The following is a 19814-nucleotide window of genomic DNA, read 5'->3' as shown; positions in this document are numbered from 1 at the left end:
TTGTTTTCTGTTCTACGTGGAGGCTATCCATATGTCTGTCTGTCTGTCTGTCCGTCCATCTGTCTATCTATCCATCCATTCATTATCACATATAAATGCGAAAGTAGAAGAGGGACCATGGGGGAGGAGAGGCCTTTAAAGGAGAGGTAGGGAGAATAAGAGAGTATAGTGGGGGGAAGACTAAAATATCATATTTTTTTCTACACACAATTTAGATTTAAATATACATGTACCTATAGAAAAAATTCATATGTATGTTGCAAGAAAGCAGAAGGATATGTGGGTAGATAGGGAAGCATGTATTAGGATGGGAAGACAATGAGGGGTACATAGTGTACAATGATATTTGTATAAAATGTCATAATAAACCCATTATTTTACATATTAATTGAAAGTTAAGAAATTATAAGCATCTGATTTTATGAGATACGTTCACCTTTTTTTCCTCATTAGGCCCACTCTGCCCTTTTTTTTTCTGCCTTTAGTCCGTCTAAGAGCTCCATTGTTCAGTCTTCTCTATACATACAGAGAGGTTCTTCTCTATACACACAGAGAGGTTCTAGACTGGAAAGATGGCTTCTCTACACTTGCTTAGAATTAACATAAGTAAATAAGTAATGTGGGCCTGCCTCCTTTTCAGAACTAAGCACAATCTGTTTTTCCCCCTGTATTTTATCATGTTTAGATGCTCCTCAACGTATGATGTGATTATATTCTGACAAATTGTCATGATTCAAAACTGCATTTGAAACACTTAACCTATTTAGTTTAGCAGACATCAAATATTCTGAACGCCTAGCCAGTATTTGGATGGAGCCATTGGTCTTAGTTATTATCCCTATTGCTGTGATAAAACACCATGACCAAAAGTAACTTGGGAGGAGAGGGCTTATTTCAGTTCACAGCTTGTAGTCCACAACTGAAAGAAGTCAAGGCAGGAACCCAAGACAGGAACCTGGGGCCAGGAAATGATAACGGAAGCCATGAAGAAATGCTGCTTACTGGTTTGTTTCTCATGGCTTGCTTAGCCTGTTTTCTTATAGTTCCCAGAGCCACCAGCCTGAGAGTGCTTGTGCCTCTCACATCAACCATCAGGCAATACATGCACCACATGCTTGCCCACAGGCCAGTATTGTAGAAATATTTTCTCAGTGGAGGTTCCCTTTTCCCAAACGACTCTCCCTGCATCAAGTTGACATAAAATTAGCCAGAATACATCTAACAGGAATTCTGCTTTATAAAAGAGTGTTGGATATGTCAAGTATTTCCTTAAAATATTATACTGAAAATGAAAACAAAACAAAACAACAAACCTCCCTAGAATGGCTTTAAGGCTGAAAAAAAACTTATGTTCAGGGGTCAACTTGGGGACCATTTGTCCTCATTGTTGCATACCATAGTGTCATATCTGCACTTCAAGGACTCAGAAGCAGTTATAGACACTTTATACTTTGCTGTGATCAAAGTAACAGAATCATTTGTATTTTGTTTCGATATCCTTGATTGTTCTTTCACTCTTATGGTCTCTTAAAATTTATTTCAACGGAGTTTAGTAGTAAACCAAATCGATAGTGAGTAAGAATAAATGAGAATTAAACTATTTCAATGGTAGAAATACCAATCATTTTTGAGACTTTGGAAAGTCAATAATAATGGGACTATCACTTTATATAAAAGCAATTTTATGTACTGTGAGGATAAAAGGTGAAATTTGAATTTAAATTCTCTTGAATTCCACCCAAAAATATAAAATTAGATATAAACACATAAATCCAGTTCTCAGGCTACCCCATGAAAGCCTGAAAAATTTGCTCATTGTATTGTTGCAAAATGACTTTGAGCAATTTTATCTCTTGGTTACCTATCCCTGTGACATTTAAAGATAATGTTTACGTTGGTTTTTACTCACACACTATTATTAAAGCTACCTAGTGGAAGTATCTACAGATGGCAAAAGCTAAGGGCAATGGATAAGTATTCTCACCCTTCACCAACTCTTAATTTAATGCTATTAATATTTAAATCCAGCTCTTCTTAGATTAAAGCTCCTTTAAAACCACATTTGATTTTGATAGCTTATGTGGATCATTTTATTAATTTTTAAGTAGCAAAAAAGGAAAACAGATCCAGTATTGGAGGCTGTGAGCTTGGTTTATATTTGCTCACATCTTTAGTGATAGGGAAAGGTGCATAGACAAAGGCACCTTTATGCGTATGTGATGGGAGCACTTTATGTTTCATATTGTACAATGGAGCCTGCATGGGCATATTATTAGTAGCTTAGCATGGACACACTGCTAACGGCTTGCTGGTTCTGAATTAATTCTACAGCCTAGGTGGCCCTGGAGAACTATAAGGTTTGATTTGGGCAGCTACTAACTAGATTAGGTCTTTCAAGAAATTCCTGAGCCCAGACATCCTGAGAATAAGAGAAGAGTGCAAAAGATGATAACAAAAATGTCATAGACACCACAAGTCCAGAAACATGGCTGACTGCTGACCAGGACTAGGCACGAGGATGATTGACTGCCATTCCCTTCCCTTCTTATATAACCTGTTGGTTAGAGATGGGCTCTAAGGCATGCCTTTGTCTCACTTTAGAGTTTGAACTGGCTTTATTTTCACCAAACTGGCTTTGTCAGCTCTCTAAATAAAGCAAAATTAAAGATCCAGTTCTTGTCTCTACTCATTTGTGCTTGTTGTGAACAGGTATTGTGAACTTCAATATTCTGGTTATGTTCAGTAGCCAACAAATTCTTATTGAAAAAAGATCTTTCCAGAGATCTTTTCACTCACATTGACCTCCCAGGCGCCACTGCTATGTATTTAAATGTAAGGGAAACACTCCTCAATTGCTGGTCAGAGTGAAAGCTTTTATGCTACTATGGAAATCAGTATGGGGGTTCTTTAGAAGGGTGGGAATTGACCTACCTTAAGATCCCATTATTCTACTGTTGGGTATATACCCCAAGGATGCACCATCCTCACCAGGACACTTGCTCAACCATGTTCATTGCTGCTCTATTTGTAATAGCCAGAAACTGGAAACAACCTAGATGTCCCTCAACAGAAGAATAAACACAGTACATTTGCACAATGGAATATTACTCCGTTGTTTAAAAAATGGCAGCATGAGATCATGAGCCAGGTGGTGGTGGTGCCTGGCTTTAATCCCAGCACTCAGGAAGCAGAGGCAGATGGATCTCTGTGAGTTTGAGGCTAGGTTTGTCTATGGAGGGAGTTTCAGGACAGGCTCCAAAACTACACAGAGAAACCCTGTCTTGAAAAACAAAACAAAACAACGACAACAAAAGACATCATGAAATTTGCAGGCAAATGACAGACCCTGAAAGCTAAATATGGTATGCATTCACATCTAAATGAATATTGTCTATTAAATAAATGCTAAGAAACCTACAATCTGTACACCTAGAGAGGTTAAGTATAGGGGAAGGGACTAGGCAGAACACCTGAATCTCCCTGGGAAAAGGAAATAAAACTGATTTTACAGGTGGACTTGGGCCTGTGGAAATGGGAGCAGGAGGATCAGGTGGGGAGGGAGAGGGGAGTTAGGGTTGAGAGAGGGAATGTGGAGAGAGACAGTTGTGTTTGAGGCACATTTGAGGGATGATATGGAAGTCTAGTGCAGCGGAAACTTTCTAAAATGTATGGAGGTGATCCAATGAGATCTCCCAATAATGAAGGAGATGTAACCTCTATAGTTTATCTCTTTTCACCAAATGAGGCTTTCACTGGTGGGACTTGGTTGATTTCAATTTTTGTTGTTGGATAAGGGGATACCATGGGGATCCTCAACAACCCAAGCTGTTGCTAAGATGGGTTGCTTTCTACAAACTGGCATTGGGGCCCCATTGATGAGAACAACACCCACACAACTGATTGAAGTTGGAGAAGTTAGTCTGGTGCCTACAAAGGGCCTTCACCTCTATGTTCTGGTGACTTTTATGTGAGAATATACTCTGCAGGCTACCAAAGGAGAAATGCAAACATCAACCCAGCCGCAAAACCTTTGATCCACATATAAGCTGTCCTTTTTACAATGTACGCTAGAACAATGGTGGCATGAACTTGTGGAATTAGCTAACCAGTGTCTATTTCACTTAAGGTCCACTACACTCATATCCACCACTGGTTGTGTGGCCAAGAACTAGATAGTTCAGAGACCTATGACAAAACCAAATACCACTGGTCTAAAAAAGTATCGATAAAATGACTCCTAATGACACCATGAGAACAAGGCCCTCTGAATCAACAGGGCCAAGCTCATATGTATTCAAAGAGACTGAAGCAGGGTGCACAGGGCCTACATGGGTCTACACCAGATCCTCTGCATATTTATTATAGCTTTTAGTATGTTTATGGGACTCTGGAGTTTGTAAGTGAGTCTCTGATTTTTGGGACTCTTTCTTCCTTGTGACTTTGCTGCCTTGTCTAGCCTCAGTGTGATGGTTTTTGCTTTATCCTATTATACTTCATTTTGTCGCGTTTGGTTGTTATCCCTTGGAAGCTAGTTTTTTTCTAATGAGAGACAGAAAGGGCGTAGATCCAGAAGGTGAGGGGAGGAGAGGAGGAATTAAAAGGAATAGAGGGAGAGGAAACTGTCATCAGGATATATTGTATGAGAAAAGAATCTATTTTTAGTAAAAGGAAAAAAAGAAGCATTTATACATTCTTTGCTCTGGATATATACATCCTCCCCCTACATCAGCAGCCCACACCTGCTGGTACACTTGCCATAACTGATGAGCCTATGTCATGGACACTTCATCATCCCTTGAAGCCTACAGTTTTATACTAGGGCTAACTCTTATGTAGGTGGTCTTTCTTTGGATTGCCAGCTCCTAAATAATGACACGGAGACTTCTTATTAATTATGAAATCTTGGCCTCAGCTTAGGCTTGTTCCAAATTAGCTCTTAAAACATAAATCAACCCATTTATTAATCTACACTCTGCCAAGTGGCTCATTACCTTGCTCAGTCCTGTGCATCCCACTTTCTTGGTGTCTGACTGGCGAATTCTCTGCCTCTCAGATTCTTCTCAGAGTACCCACATCTTCCTGGAGGTCCTGCCTATCCTCTCCTGCCTAGCTACTGGCCATTCAACTTTTGATTAAACCGATCAGAAGGTGCCTTGGCAAAGACACATCTTCACAGTGGACAAAAAGATTATCCCAACACTCTTGGTATTGCACACCCTGTGACTTGACAACTAACTGTTTAAGGACATTCAACCTCTATCACAGTTTCATGTAGAGCTTTGTCACTTTGCTGAATGTCCTGTGCTTGCTCCTTTCTAATGCTGGGCTATATCTGACCCACTTATTTGCATTTTCCATTTATTTACTAGTATTCATCTAGAGGCCAGATCTGGCAAAAACTGTTACCTGACTGTCATCATTACATGCCTTTCCTCATTCTTCATTATAATTTTTCTTTGGGGTTCATATCATACCTTTTCTTTATAGAACTGTTAATGTTGTGAGCTAAATGTGTAGAGGCACCCTACCAACCTAAAAGGAAGAAACAGGTGATCTACACAGGTTTAAACCCATCATCATTATTTGTTGTGGGAGTAATGAAATAATGTGTTTCTCTACTCTTGCACTTTGTGTTATAGATATACTGACATCCATGGGGAACAATCTCTGAGAACTCATAATTGTAAGTTAAACCAAGAATAGGACTAAAGTTCTTATTCTCTCTCTCTCCCTCCGTCCCTCCCTCCCTCCCTCCCTCTCTCTCTCTCTCTCCCTCCTTCCCTCCTCTCTCTCTCTCTCTCTCTCTCTCTCTCTCTCTCTCTCTCTCTCTCTCTCTCTCTCTCTCAGTGTTTTGGCAATACCACACATGAAGGCGCTTCTTGCTTAGTCTTACTGATAGGATATGAGGTCAATGCAGGGCACATGTCTATTGTGACCAATAATAACCCGGCATTCCATAGACTGCCCTCAGTGGAAGACAGCGGCAGTACTAACTAGGATGGGATTGCATTGGGCTCTGCTTACCATTTCCACATGATGCTTAGGGAAAAAAATCAGTAAAATACCATTCAAAGACCAAACTCGAAGCCCCATTCCAATTATCTCCTATCAGAAAAATTTGCTAATTGAGGTTTTGGTAGTAGGTTTTACTAGGCAGTAGGGTTGCTGACTACTGATATGATTAAAGAAATCTATTTGTTAATTTTAAGAGCAATAATGACTCTACTAAAACACATTTTGAAGAATCAGGATTTGTCATGTATGATCTTTGTGGGAATAGTTCTTACTTTCAAAGGGGTTCCTTAGAAAATAATTCTGATCCTCTAGAGTATTAATTAGTGCTGCTACCTTAAAAAATCTGTCTGTCAAAAAATGCACACCCTCGATTGCTTTTTAAACTCAAAAATTATTATTTTTTACTTTATTAAATTTTATTTAAATTAAAAAGAATCTTATTTTGCATACGAATCCCAGTTCCCTCTCCCTCCTGTCCTCCCATTCCCCCCACCAACCCCCATCCCACCCCGTATCCATTCCCCAGGGAGAGTGAGGCCTTCGATGGGGAATCACCCTTGATTCTTATTACCACAATGTAATGAAGTAAATACATCATCACTCCTTTATCATGGGGAAGCTGAAACAGACATAAAGTAGCTCTTGCAGGAAAATATTCTTGGTAAACCAAAAGCCTTCGTCAACTGGGCAAAGCTGTATACTGAAGCTGTTTACATTAAAGTGTCTGGAAATAGGACTGAGAGCCAGAGGAGCAACATAATGTTTAAAGGGTACCTTTCAGCATGGATCTGTCAGCCTCATAACTCCAGTAGTGACCCTCATAGCTCACTGTGCGATCGTTTCTCCACAGCCCCCTTGCTGTGCCTTGATTCCTTGGAGGCTTCACTACACATTAGATCTCACACTTCAGTACCAAGAAGAGATACAGCTGCATAACTGAGGCCATCACAGCTGAAATGAGTTTTGATGGGGGACTGCTTTCCCTGTCTTCAGAGACATCCATGTGGAAGAGCAATCACTTTTTAGGAGCCATAGAAATATTCATAACCGTAAAGTAATATTAGCTGACACAGCCTCTACGTGTCTTTTTGAGATTCTTATTTTGGTCAGAAATAGCAGAACTATGTAAGACAAGTTAACATTCAAGCAGTAGTTTAGAGTATTAAGAGGAAGATCCCTTCAGAACATCTTTTGTTTAGTGTATAGCATCAATTTCTGCCTCATTATTTGGACACTTGGTTAGTTAAATAAATACAGTGGAATTTCTGAGGGTAGTACACAGGGACACTCAATTTGAACCCAGACTCTTTAGTATGTTCATAGAGGTTTAGTTTCCAATTACAGCTAAATTTCCTTTTTTCAAAAAATTTAAATTAGAAACAAAATTCTTTTACATGTCAATCACAGTTCCCTTTCCCTCCCCTCCTCCCCTGCCCCCCACTGCCCCATCCCACCCCCTTTTTGCTCCCCAGGGAGGGTGAGGCTTCCATGGGGGATCTTCAAAGTCTGTCATATCATTTGGAGCAGGGCCTAGACCCTTCCCTGTGTGTCTAGGCTGAGAGAGTATCCTTCTATGTGGATCAGGCTTCCAAAGTCCCTTTGTGTACTAGGGATAAATACTGATCCACTACCAGAGGCCCTATAGATTAAGCAGACCTCCAAACTGACATCCTTGTTCAGGGGTCTGGAACAGTCCTATGCTGGTTTCCCAGCTATCAGTCTGGTGTCCATGAGCTCCCTCTTGTTCAGGTCAGCTGTTTATGTGGGTCTCCCTAGTCTGGTCTTGACCCCTTTACTCATCACTCTTCCCTCTCTGCAACTGGATTCCAGAGTTCAGCTCAGTGTTCATCTATGAGTGTTTGCTTCTGCTTCCATCAGCTACTGGATGAAGGCTCTAGGATGGCATATAAGGTAGTCATCAGTCTCATTATCAGAGAAGGGTTTTAAGGTAGCCTCTTACACTATTGCTTAGATTATTATTACTTGGGATCAAACTTGTAGATCTCTGGACATTTTCCTAGTGCCAGATTTCTCTTTAAACCTGTAATTGCTCCCTTTATTATGGCATCTCTTTTCTTGATCTCCTCTTATTCCTCTGACTCAATCTTCCTGCTCTGTCCTGTCCTCCTCTCCCCTTGTCTTCTCCCCTTCTCTTTCTTCTAACTCTCTCTCCCCTCCTGCCATACTCCCAATTATCTCAGGAGATCTTGTCCTTTTCCCCTTCTCCAGGGGACCATGTATGTCTCTCTTAGGGTCCTCCTTGTTTCCTGACTTTTCTGGCTATGTGGATTGTAGGCTGCTACTCTTTTGCTTTAGGTCTAAAATTCATATATGTGTGAGTACATACCATTTTTATCTTTTTGTGATTGGGTTACCTCACTTGGGATGGTTTCTTCTAGTTCCATCTATTTGCCTGTGTATTTCAAGATTTCAGGTTTTTTTTCCTCTGAGTAGTACTCCATTGTGTAGATGTACCACATTTTCTTCATCCATTCTTCAGTAGAGGGACATCTAGGTTGCTTCCATGTTTTGGCTACTACAAATAATGCTGCTAAGAACATTGTTGAACACATGTCCTTGTTGTATGAATGCACCTCTTTTGGATATATGCCTAAGAGTAGAATTGCTGGATCTTGTGGTAGAATGATTCCTGTTTTCCTGAGGAATCCCCATACTGATATCCAAAGTGGCTTCATGAGTTTCCACTTCCACCAGTAGTGGAGAAGTGTTCCCCTTTCTTTGCATCCTCTCCAGCATAAACTGTCATTGGTGTTTTTGATTTTAGCCATTCTGACATTTGCATTTCCTTGATGGCTAAGGATGTTGAGCACTTTATTAGGTGTCTTTCAGTCATTTTAGACTCCTCTATTGAGAATTCTCTATTTAGTTCTATAGCCCACTTTTTAATTGGACCCTTTGGTGTTTTGGAGACTTGCTTTCTTGAGTTCTTTTAAATTTTGGAGATCAGCCCTCTGTCAGATGTGGGGCTAGTGAATATCTTTTCCCAATCTGTGAGTTGCCTTTTTGTCTTGCTGACTGTGTCCTTTGTCTTACAGAAGCTTCTCAGTTTCAGGAGGTCCCATTTATTAATTGTCAATCTCAGTGTCTGTGCTACAGGTGTTATGTTCAAGAAGCGGTCTCCTGTACCAATTCGTTTGAGGGTACCACCTACCTTCTCTTCTAAGGGGTTCAGTGTGGCTGGATTTATGTTGATGTCTTTGATCCATTTGGACTTAGATTTTGTGCATGGTGATAGATATGCATCTATCTGAAGTCTTCTATATGCCAGCATCCAGTATGCCAGCACCATTTGTTGAAGATGCTTTCTTTTTCCATTGTATAATTTTATCTTCTTTGTCAAAAATCAGATGTTTGTAGTGTGTGGGTTAATATCAGTGTTTTCAATTAGATTTCTTTGGTCTACCTGTCTATTTTTCTGCCAAGACCAAGCTGTTTTCAGGACTATAGCTCTATAATAGATCTTGAAGTCAGGGATGGCGATGCCCCTGGAAATTCCTTTATTGTGCAGGGTTGTTTTGGCTATCCTCAGTTATTTGTTTTTCCATATAAAGTTGGGAATTGTTCTTTCAAGGTCTGAGAAGAATTTGACGGGGATTGCATTGAATCTGTAGCTTGTTTTTTGGTAAGATTGCCGTTTTTACTATGTTGATCCTACCTATCCAAGAGAATGGGAGATCTTTTCATTTTCTGGTATCTTCCTTAATTTCTTTCTTTAAGACTCAAAGTTCTTGCTATACAGGTCTTTCACTTGTTTGGTTAACATTACTCCAAGGTATTTTATGTTGTTTGTGGCAATTGTAAAATGTGATGTTTTTCTGATGTCTTTATCACCCCATTTATCTTCTGTATGCAGTAGGGCTACTGATTTTTTGAGTTGACCTTGTATCTTTCCACTTTGTTGAAGGTGTTTATCAGCTGTAGGAGTTTCCTGATTAAATTTTCAATAGAAACAGGTTTCTTTTTGTCAGCCAGGGAAAAGCTAGAGAAATGTGCTTAAAAGCAGTCAGAGGCCTTAACTTTGGGAATTCATAGGAGAAAGTGTCTCGGGAATTGTATGCATTAGCACAAGCCATAGGGAAAATACTGTTTTTAAATACAACTATTCTCTGGGGGAGGAGACTGAATGAAATTATTAAAATGTTTTCTGTTTTATTTCATGATGCATATAGGTTACATAGATGTTGTCCTAGCTAGTTTTTTATCACTTAACACAAAATGGGGTCATCTTGGAAGAGGGTACCTTAATTGAGAATATTCATCCATCCATCAGATTATAGGCAAGTTTGTGAGACATTTTCTTTGTTATTTATTGATGTAGGCAGGCTCAGACTGTTTGGGATAGTGCTACCCATGGATAGGTAGTCCTGGGCTGTATAATAAAGCAGGCTGTGCAAGCCAGAGAGAGCAAGCCAGTTAGCAGCACTCCTCTTCAGTCTCTGCTACAGTTCCTTCCCACAGGTTCTTGCTTTGAGTTTCTGTCCTGACTTCCCTTCATGATGGACTATATCTATAAGCTGAAATAAACTCTTTTCTCCACAAGCTGCTTTTGGTCATAGTTTTTATCAGAGCCTAGACCAAATTAATATATATATATATATATATATATTATACACCTTTATCTCAAATGTTAAAGTGTTACACATAAGGTTTCCTTAAAATACTTCAGCAGTCATGTTCAACCTACAACTTGGGTAAGTTGTACAGAGAAAATTGTAAACTTACTCAAAATATTGTGAGATTTTTTTTCTTATAACTATCTCACAGTTCTCAAGCATGAGCTTTTAGATGACAATGTTAGTTTATAATGACAAATAGTTGGGAATCATTGGAAGCAAACAATAGTATATTGTGAAATTTGTGGCATGTATAGAATTTCTTTCATGCCATTGAATTAATTAAAATTAATAATATTTTTGAATTTAAAGTTTTTTATTTTACTTCAGGGATAACTAAAATGATTAATTCATACACTCAAACCTTAATGTAGTGTATACACTGGATAAAGAGTTTATTAAACATTTAGATTATCATGCCCTACTGTTAAATCAAGTCTGGGCTAAAATTTAGGAACTTTTTTGTGCCATGTCCATTCCAAGTGCTTTCTATGACGACCCTGTAGTTGATGTTCATTCTTGAGAAATAATGACTAAAAAGTCCCACTAGGGGTATTAGGGTTCTGATAGTTGGGAAAGACTTTCACAAAAAAGAAAGGACTCAGGCTAGGCATCACTGAGTAAAGACTTCTTGGGATGTAGCTCAGTTGTAGAGAGGCTGCCTAACATGTGAAGATACTGGCTTTAATCCTGGCACTGCAAAAAGAAGTAGAAACTTCTGCTATGATTAAATAACAAGCACACAGTCACACCCACTTTGTAGAAAAAATGTGCACTTACCCCAAACTCCCAAGATGTAAAGGTCTTGGAAATCTTGGAAGTTTCATTGCTATCATTATTTGGTGTTAAGCATGCTAAAAAAACTTTTGACCTATGTGTAATTATGGTACTCTTTAAAAAACTCATTTCTTGAAAAGAAAGTAACAAAAATGACTACAAAACCAAAAAACATTTTTAACACTCCAATGAAAGCTAGTTGAAGAGAGAAATAAGTTTTGCAAGGTGTGTCATCACAATTCAAGGAAATATCTAATTTCTGCACTAATCTTTCCCACAGCCTTCACATAGGCATAACAGACAAGATAAGACACATTTCTGTTTCTGAAAAGACACTGTCACTAACATTACAGTGTAAGCTAGAGAGTATTCTAAGCTACCATAAAGTGATGAATTGAATTTATGCCAATGTATTTAGAATGTATGGTAGAAACATAAATCATGGCAAATATAGTGAACTTTGAATTAGGTATGTCCCATGTAGTTAACTTTGGAGTAGGTATATCCTGTGCCCAAACCTGAAAGATAGTTTCAGTATCAGGTTGGATCATGGGTGAGGGGTCATGGGAAATGTCAAAGATCATCACTTTATCCCATAGGTAAAACACTTGAAACCTCTAGTACTGCTGTGTGGTTTACCAATTGCCTAAAAGCATAGCTCCAAGATCTAAAGACCACCTAACATAAACTCCAATACCAGGGAGAAGAAGTCCTCCTTTGAGATATTGGTCAGGGCTGTCTAAGAGACTCCAAAAATATTCAGCATGGTGCTATTGCCTTTGGTTACCCCTAAAAGGTAGAAGCTAAATCCCTATTGCTAAAGACATCATACAATTCAGAAATTGGGCTCAGAGACTCCTGTGCTAGAACTGACCTGAATGCCCCCTCCATGGAGATTGGCTTTCTTGGTACCAAAAGGTACCCTGGAATCTTCCAAAGGATGGAGAAAAACAAAAGTCCTACCTGGCTATGATGGCTATGAGACACACAAACAACGAGCATAGCATGCTAATCCTATGGGTACAGTAATGGCATACATTAACTTGATAGTCCCCAACAAGTCTCTAATTGGACTTAAACTTTTCAACAACAGGAATACTATGCCTGGTACTGGAAATCAAGCTGACTACTAGTGAAATCATAGAGGAGAAGCTACACCCACTAATTTACTAAACTATCACAGTCACTAACAACAATCTATAAACATTTATAACATTTATCCTTCTGCCCACGGATAAGGAAATTTCTCTTTACAACAGAGGGAGACCATTATGAAAAACCCACACACAATCAAAATGCAGAGTTGTGGAGCCCAGTCCTAATGGATACTTTTACAAAACACTCCCGCACCTAAGACTCAGGGTACATTGTGTAAGAAGGAGTGGAAAGATGGTAAGAGTCAGGAGATCAGGAAGTTTGGTGTGAGACTGTGTCTCCAAGCCACATCAGAAACTATAGCTATAAAACCTCACCAACATGACTGTCCAAATGTGAGTTGAACAAGGTTGACACCAAAGAATTACATGCTACTGAGGAAAGATGGGACAGGTGAAGTGGTCCTCCCCAAGGAAGAGAACACCAACTGGTTGTTCAATGCTAAATGGTCAGCCCTAGAAACATACATACAAGTAGCGTGATATGGACTCAACAAGTTGTATTTAGGAATAGGTATGTATATACAAATGCAGATATTCATACAATAACAATTAGTGGAAAAAGAGGCCATGAATTTGAAAGCAGGCTGAGTAAGCAGTGTGCCTCCATGGCCACTATATCAGCTCCTGCCTCCAGGGTCCTGACCTGTTTGAGTTTCTGTCCAGACTTCCTTTGATGAAGAATAGTGATATGGACATGTGAGTCATAGAAACCCTTTCCTCCCCAAGTTGCTTTTAGTCATGGTTGGTCAAGGCAATAGTAACCCTAACCATAAGTTGCTCTAGTTGCTTGTTACTTGTTTAGGAATTAAACTAGAAATTGAAAGAGCTATTCATATTGACAGGTGGGAGCCAGAGATCTTGCTATGCTCCTAGCTTTAAAGCAAGCTTCAATTATGTTCCAAGGCATTCCTTTCTAAAACAAGAAAATCCATATTTCAGTTTTCTATGTGCCTTCATGCCTAAAACTGTTTTTGCTTTCTGTGTGGAGAAAGTTGAGAAAATAAAAAACCTGGCAATATATATTATAATTCCTTTTTTGTGTCATGCTCTCGTAGGTAGGCGACTATTTTACCTCTTGTCTTTATTTTCGCTAATATTTCCCCCATGAGGAGATACTAACCAGAATAAAACCTTCAGACATTTATACTGGGCATCTAGGCATGATAGCTCTGTATACTCCTAGGTTTCAAGCTGGAACACTTTGCCCCTGACAGGCAGTTAGTTATCACACAACATCACTGGAGGGTTGAAAAATCTGAGTAGTGGTTTGTCTGTGTTTTAGTTTATTGATGAGTAACATTTGAGTACTTTGTCAAAATACTAGGTTTCCTTATACCAAGAAGTTATAAACTACACATTTAACTAGGACATTCCACTACAAAACAAACAAAAACTCCTCAAACCCCAAAGGTTTTGAGGTACAAATGTGATTTCATACTTGCAGCTAAAATTTTTTCTGTAGAGCAGGGAATCTATTCTTTCGTTACCCACATATAAAAGAAATGACTTCCCTTTGAAAATTCACTGTTAATCTCTCTGACACCAGGTTGTAATATCTAGGACCATCAGATATTGTTTTGAAGCAAAGGGGTGAACATGGGTTCGGTTTCTTCTGACTGTTGATAGGTTTGGATGATATCCCAATCACCACTTACCTGGCTTCTCAACAAGACCTCAGAATTTTATGAATGGTAAGTGTGAGATGTAGAAGAGTACTGTTGACGAAACACAGTCTACTGCTTCATAGTTGTCTTAGTCAGTTGTCTATTGCTGTGAAGAGACACTATGACCAAGGAAGTTTTTATTGAAGGAAGCATTAATTGGGGGCTTCCTTATAGTTTCAGAGGCTTAGTCCATTATTGCATGGCAGGGAGTGTGCAGGCAGGTGCTGGAGCAGTAGCTGAGAGCCACAGCCTGATCCACAGGCATAAAGACAGAGAAAGAGAGATTGGGCCTGACATGGACTTTTAAAACATCTAAACCCACTCCCAGTAAAACACTTCCTCCAGAAAGGCCATGCTTCATCTAACAAGGCCACACCTCCTGATCCTTCTCAAATAGTGTCACTCCCTGGTGTCTAAGCATTCAAATCTATAAGCTGTGGAGGCATTCTTATTCAAACCACCAAGACAATAAAGATTTTCATTTAATAAAGAGAAGGAATACATTATACATAGTAAGAGGTATAGCATATACATCTATAAGCCACAAATAATTGTTATCAATTATGTACCATATATAACTGTGCATAGTTTTCTGTGATGGGTAGTGTCACAGAACCATGAGCAATTCATTGTGCTTTGGCAACATGAGGGCTACAAAGTCATTAGACAATAGGAATTCTTTAGCTCAATGATGGTCTTAGGGGACACCTATTGGACATATGGTCCACTGATGACTAAATAATTATTTTTTTGTTTGTTTTTTAGTGGAATGTCCTACTTAAATGTGTAGTTTATAACTTCTTGATCTAAGGAAACCTAGTTTTTTGTTTGTTTGTTTTTACGAGACAGGGTTTCTCTGTATTGTTTTGGAGGCTGTCGGTCCAGCCTGGCCTCGAACTCAGAACAATCCTCCTGCCTCTGCATCCGGAGTGCTGGGATTAAAGGCATGCGCCACTACCGCCCAGTGGGAAACCTAGTATTTTGACAAAGTATTTGTCCACTGATGAACAAAGTCCTATGTGTCATAGGACCGTATGTGTTATGAGTAAGTCTGTGCATTGATGTTGCTTTCCTAAGTAATATTTTATTATAAAAAAGCAAAGGAAGCCCACATGTATTCTTCATTTTCTAAATGAAATAGATAATTTGCCTTAGATAAGTTAAAGAAAGAAGTGATTTCAAAGCAAGAGGGCAAATGGAAAGTGCTCTGTAAATAAGGTGTGAGGACAGAGGCTTTTAGCGCTCATTTGTCTAAGTGCATGCCAATATTTTGATTTTTCTTGTTTTGAGTTAGCTGAGAACTCTTAGGACTGGTCCTGTTCATCACATCACTGTCACCCTAAGTCACTTTATTGAGAGGACTAGCTATATTTTAGCATAAGCCCACTACAATCCTTTACCATGTTCCTAAGTACACATTCCCTAACAAGGAAAATTGTCTGATAACTCAATTTACAGGTTATATTTTCTTCTTCCCTGTATTATTTTGTTTCTGTGAACTTTTATTCAATTTATCTTTATTATGCACAGCAACATTGCTTTCTGTTTCCACAAAAGTTGGTGAAATATGAAAGCACGCATGACATTCAAATTCCCCTTAGCTGGCACTTTGATAAGAGAAATATAAAAAGTTGATACCAACCATCAACACAGAGTAAGAAAATACACGGCAACGTAGTTTGTCCTGCTAGCAAGGACTTTAAGTGGTCCCTTAGAAGTAGAGGATCAGCCGGGCGTTGGTGGCGCACGCCTTTAATCCCAACACTTGGGAGACAGAGGCAGGAGGATCTCTTAGAGCTCAAGGCCAGCCTGGTCTGCAGAGCGAGTTCCAGGACAGCCTCCAAAACAATACAGAGAAACCCTGTCTCAAAAAAACAAAACAAAACAAAACAAAACAAAAAAGAAGTAGAAAAAAAAAGAAGTAGAGGAGCAGGAAACAGCATACTCTACGGGGCAAGTCCTCTATCACAGTTGTTCTCCTGAAAAGCAGAGGTTTCCATGGAGTTCCCAGGATGCTGGGGCATCCCAAGACTATACTTCTGGGTGAGGCCAGGGTTCCTTCAGAAACTTTGACCAAAAACAGCACTTCATAATAAACTGATTACACAAGTAGTTTGAAAAACCCAGCTGTCTTTTGTGAAGACATTATACAGCTTTCTTGAAACTGGAAAACAAGAATGTCTCAATATGCTTTTATGTTTTAAAAATGCAACCCAGTCACAAAAAGACAAACATGGTATGTACTCACTCATATATGGATTTTAGACATGGATCAGGAGAGTGCCAGACTGCACTTCCACTGACAGAGAGTCTGGGAAACAGGAAAGAACCTAACAGATATGCATGGTACCCAAGAGAAGAGGAATGAGGCAAGATCTTCTGAACAGATGGGGAACACGGCGAGGGGAGGGGGGAATGGGAGCTGGGAAGAAGAGAGGGGGAGAAGAGGAAGAGAGAGTAGGTCATGGGGGAACAGGAAGGTTGAGTGGGGAGTAGAATAGGGGGAAGAGGGAATCATAGGTTAGAAGACAGATCAGGCACCAGTGTGTCCTCTAGTGATCTAACAGGATGACACCAATTGGCAAGCTAAGCAATAATGGAGAGACCACCTCGAATGCCCATTTCTGATAATGAACTTGATGTCTATAACCATCCTGGAGCCTTCATCCAGTGACTGATGGAAGCAGAGGCAAACACCCACAGTTAAACACTGAACTGAACACAAGGAACCCAGTGACAGAGAGAGAGGAGCGGTGAGCAAATTGGCAAAGAATGGGCTGGCAAAACCAGCAGAGACAGCTGATCTGAACAGGGGAGAGCTCTTGGACCCCAGACCGACAGCTGGGAGGCCAGCATGGGACTGATCTGGACCCCTCGGATGTGAGGAGGCCTGGGCAACGTATGGGGTCCTGAGCAGTGGATCAGTGTTTATCCCTGGAATACAAACAGACATCGTGTGCCCATAGCACAAAAAGGGATGCTCTCTCAGCCTGTAATCTTTTTTTTTTTTTTTTTTTGGTTTTTACGAGACAGTGTTTCTCTGTATTGTTTTGGAGGCTGTCGGTTCAGCCTGGCCTCGAACTCACAGAGATCCGCCTGCCTCTGCCTCCCGAGTGCTGGGATTGAAGGCGTGCACCACCACCGCCCGGCTCAGCCTGTAATCTTAGGGGAGTGCCTGGACCCTACCCTGAGTGAAATGACAGACTCTAGATATCCCCTATGTGGAAGGAATTGGCAATAGGGTGGGAGGCTGGGGGGTGGTGGAGGGTTGCGGGAGGAGGGGAGGGAGAGGGAACTGGTATTGACATGTGAAGCAAGCTATTTAAAATGAAAATAATAATAATAAAATAAAAAAGAAAAAAATGCAATCACTTTTTTCACAACAAGTCTAGTGTCCTATCCGAATAACAATTCATAGCTAGCATACTATTGCCATTTTCAGTGATTTACAAATACTTCACTATTAAGAATGAACTTTGGGAGCCCATTCCACATGGAGGGATGCTCTCTCAGCCTGAACACATGGGGGAGGGCCTAGGTACTACCCCAAATGAAATGACAGACTCTGAAGATCCCCCATGGAGGGCCTCACCCTCCCTAGGGAATGGTGTGGAGATTGGGTGGAAGACTGGAGTGGGGGTTGTTGGAGAGGCAAGGAAGGAGGGGTGGGAGAGGGAGCTGGGATTGACATGTGAAGCAAGCTTGTTTCTAATTTAAATAAAAAATACTTTGTTATTTGTAAGTGCCACACTAATAATTTCTAATGTAAATACTGATGGATATAATTGGCAGAAATAATAAAAATTGTTTGGTGGGTGTTCTCAATTTGCTTTCTTACTTTCATGTCAGACCCACTGAGACTAAATAGGGTTGCTGCACAGACATTGGTAAACGGAGCATGAAACTTATCAGTGGTTACACCACTGAAGAAAGTGATACCCTTTCCTCCATCTTCAGTTAACTGCTACTAGTACTCCAGGGAGGGATGGAACCACATGAGTCCTTCCCACATCCATAACAAAATGCTGATGGATCCAATCTTGTAAAGGTCTTATCCACACAACAGTAGCCACAGTGCGTCCATGAGCACATGTGCTGTGTGATGCTCAAAAGGCATTTTTTGCAGCATTTCCCCTAGCCCTCTATTAGCTCACGCCATCAGTTGGTATCAAGTTTTTGAACTTTTTTTCAGTTAAATGACCATTGAAGGAAAACTTGAATGTCATATGTGCTTTCATGTTTCACCATTACAAACTTGCTGCTTCCTCTTTTGTGATATTCCCTCAGACTTCGGGCAAGCATAGGGTGATATAGATGTCTCATTTAGGAATGAGCATCCCACAGTCACTTAATCTTTGCATTTTGACTGCTTTCCATCTCTGCATTAACGATTGCCCACTACAAAAAAGAAGTTTCTTTGATGATGCCTAAAAACAGTGCTCATCTGTAGGTATAAGGAGAAGTATTTAGAAGTCAGTTTTCACTATGCCAGTCTAGCAAAATAATTATGGTGAATTCTCCCCTAGGGCCTGGGAGCTTCCAGCCATAGGGTCTTGGATAGGTTTACAGGACCAGACATGGTTCTTTGTGCAGAACAGGCTTTATATGCAACCATGCCATATTTTGACAGACCGGTCATTATTACAGCTTCCAGGACTCAGAGTTGGGTTAGACTGTTGTTGATTCCTCTCCATCAGTCTGTGCTGAGCCTTTGGACACCATGAAACAAACCAACAGTAAGGAAGGTTTCTGATCAGTACCAGATATATTTTTCCATGTCTGTGACAAAAATGTGTGGTGTCTTTAGCAATAGGCTCTCAAGATCAAGTCCTTATGGGTATCCAGAAATAATTGCAATAGCCTGCATATTTGACGGGGGTGTTTCTGGCACTATACTGGCCAATAGCTTGAGAGAAACTGTTCTACGCTTGCCAGTGGGATTCTTGTTTAGTACCTATGGCTTCAGGAAGAAGCATTAGTCTCCTGTGTAGGGTACCTCCTTTCAAACTCTTTTGTAATTATGTTTTTTAGTAGATATAAGGCAGAGGGTCCCAAGAACAGACAAAAGAGTCAGAGACAACCCCAATCTCATTGTTAGCAGAGCCATAGAAACACCAAGTTAACAACCATATGATTTTTGAGAGGACATAGCATAGATCCAGGCAAGCTCTGTGATTGTCACTTCAGTCTCTGTGAGCCCCTATGACCCCTGCTTAGTTGATTCTGTGGGCTGGGCTATGTTCTACTGGTGTCTTTAATCCTGATGGCTCCTAAAATTCTTCCTCCCCATCTTCCTCTGGGTTCCTCTTTCAGAGGGCATGGACCTGATGGAGATCTCCAGTTTGGGCACTCTCTCTGCCTAAGCTTTGGCCGTGGGTCTCTTCATCTGTTCCCATCAGCTGCCAGAGAAAGCCTCTCTGATGACATCTGGGCTAGTCCTAGTCCTACTGGGTGATCTTGCCCAGGCTTGATAAGGAGGTTTGTATCTAGTCTTATTGTGGTTTTTTTGTTTGCTTATTTGTTTTTGTTTTTGGTTTTTTGAGACAGGGTTTCTCTGTGTAGCTTTG

This window comes from Mesocricetus auratus, unplaced genomic scaffold (assembly GCF_017639785.1).
Source record: "Mesocricetus auratus isolate SY011 unplaced genomic scaffold, BCM_Maur_2.0 Super-Scaffold_100010, whole genome shotgun sequence".
Taxonomy (NCBI): domain Eukaryota; kingdom Metazoa; phylum Chordata; class Mammalia; order Rodentia; family Cricetidae; genus Mesocricetus; species Mesocricetus auratus.
This window is presented reverse-complemented; position numbering follows the sequence as displayed.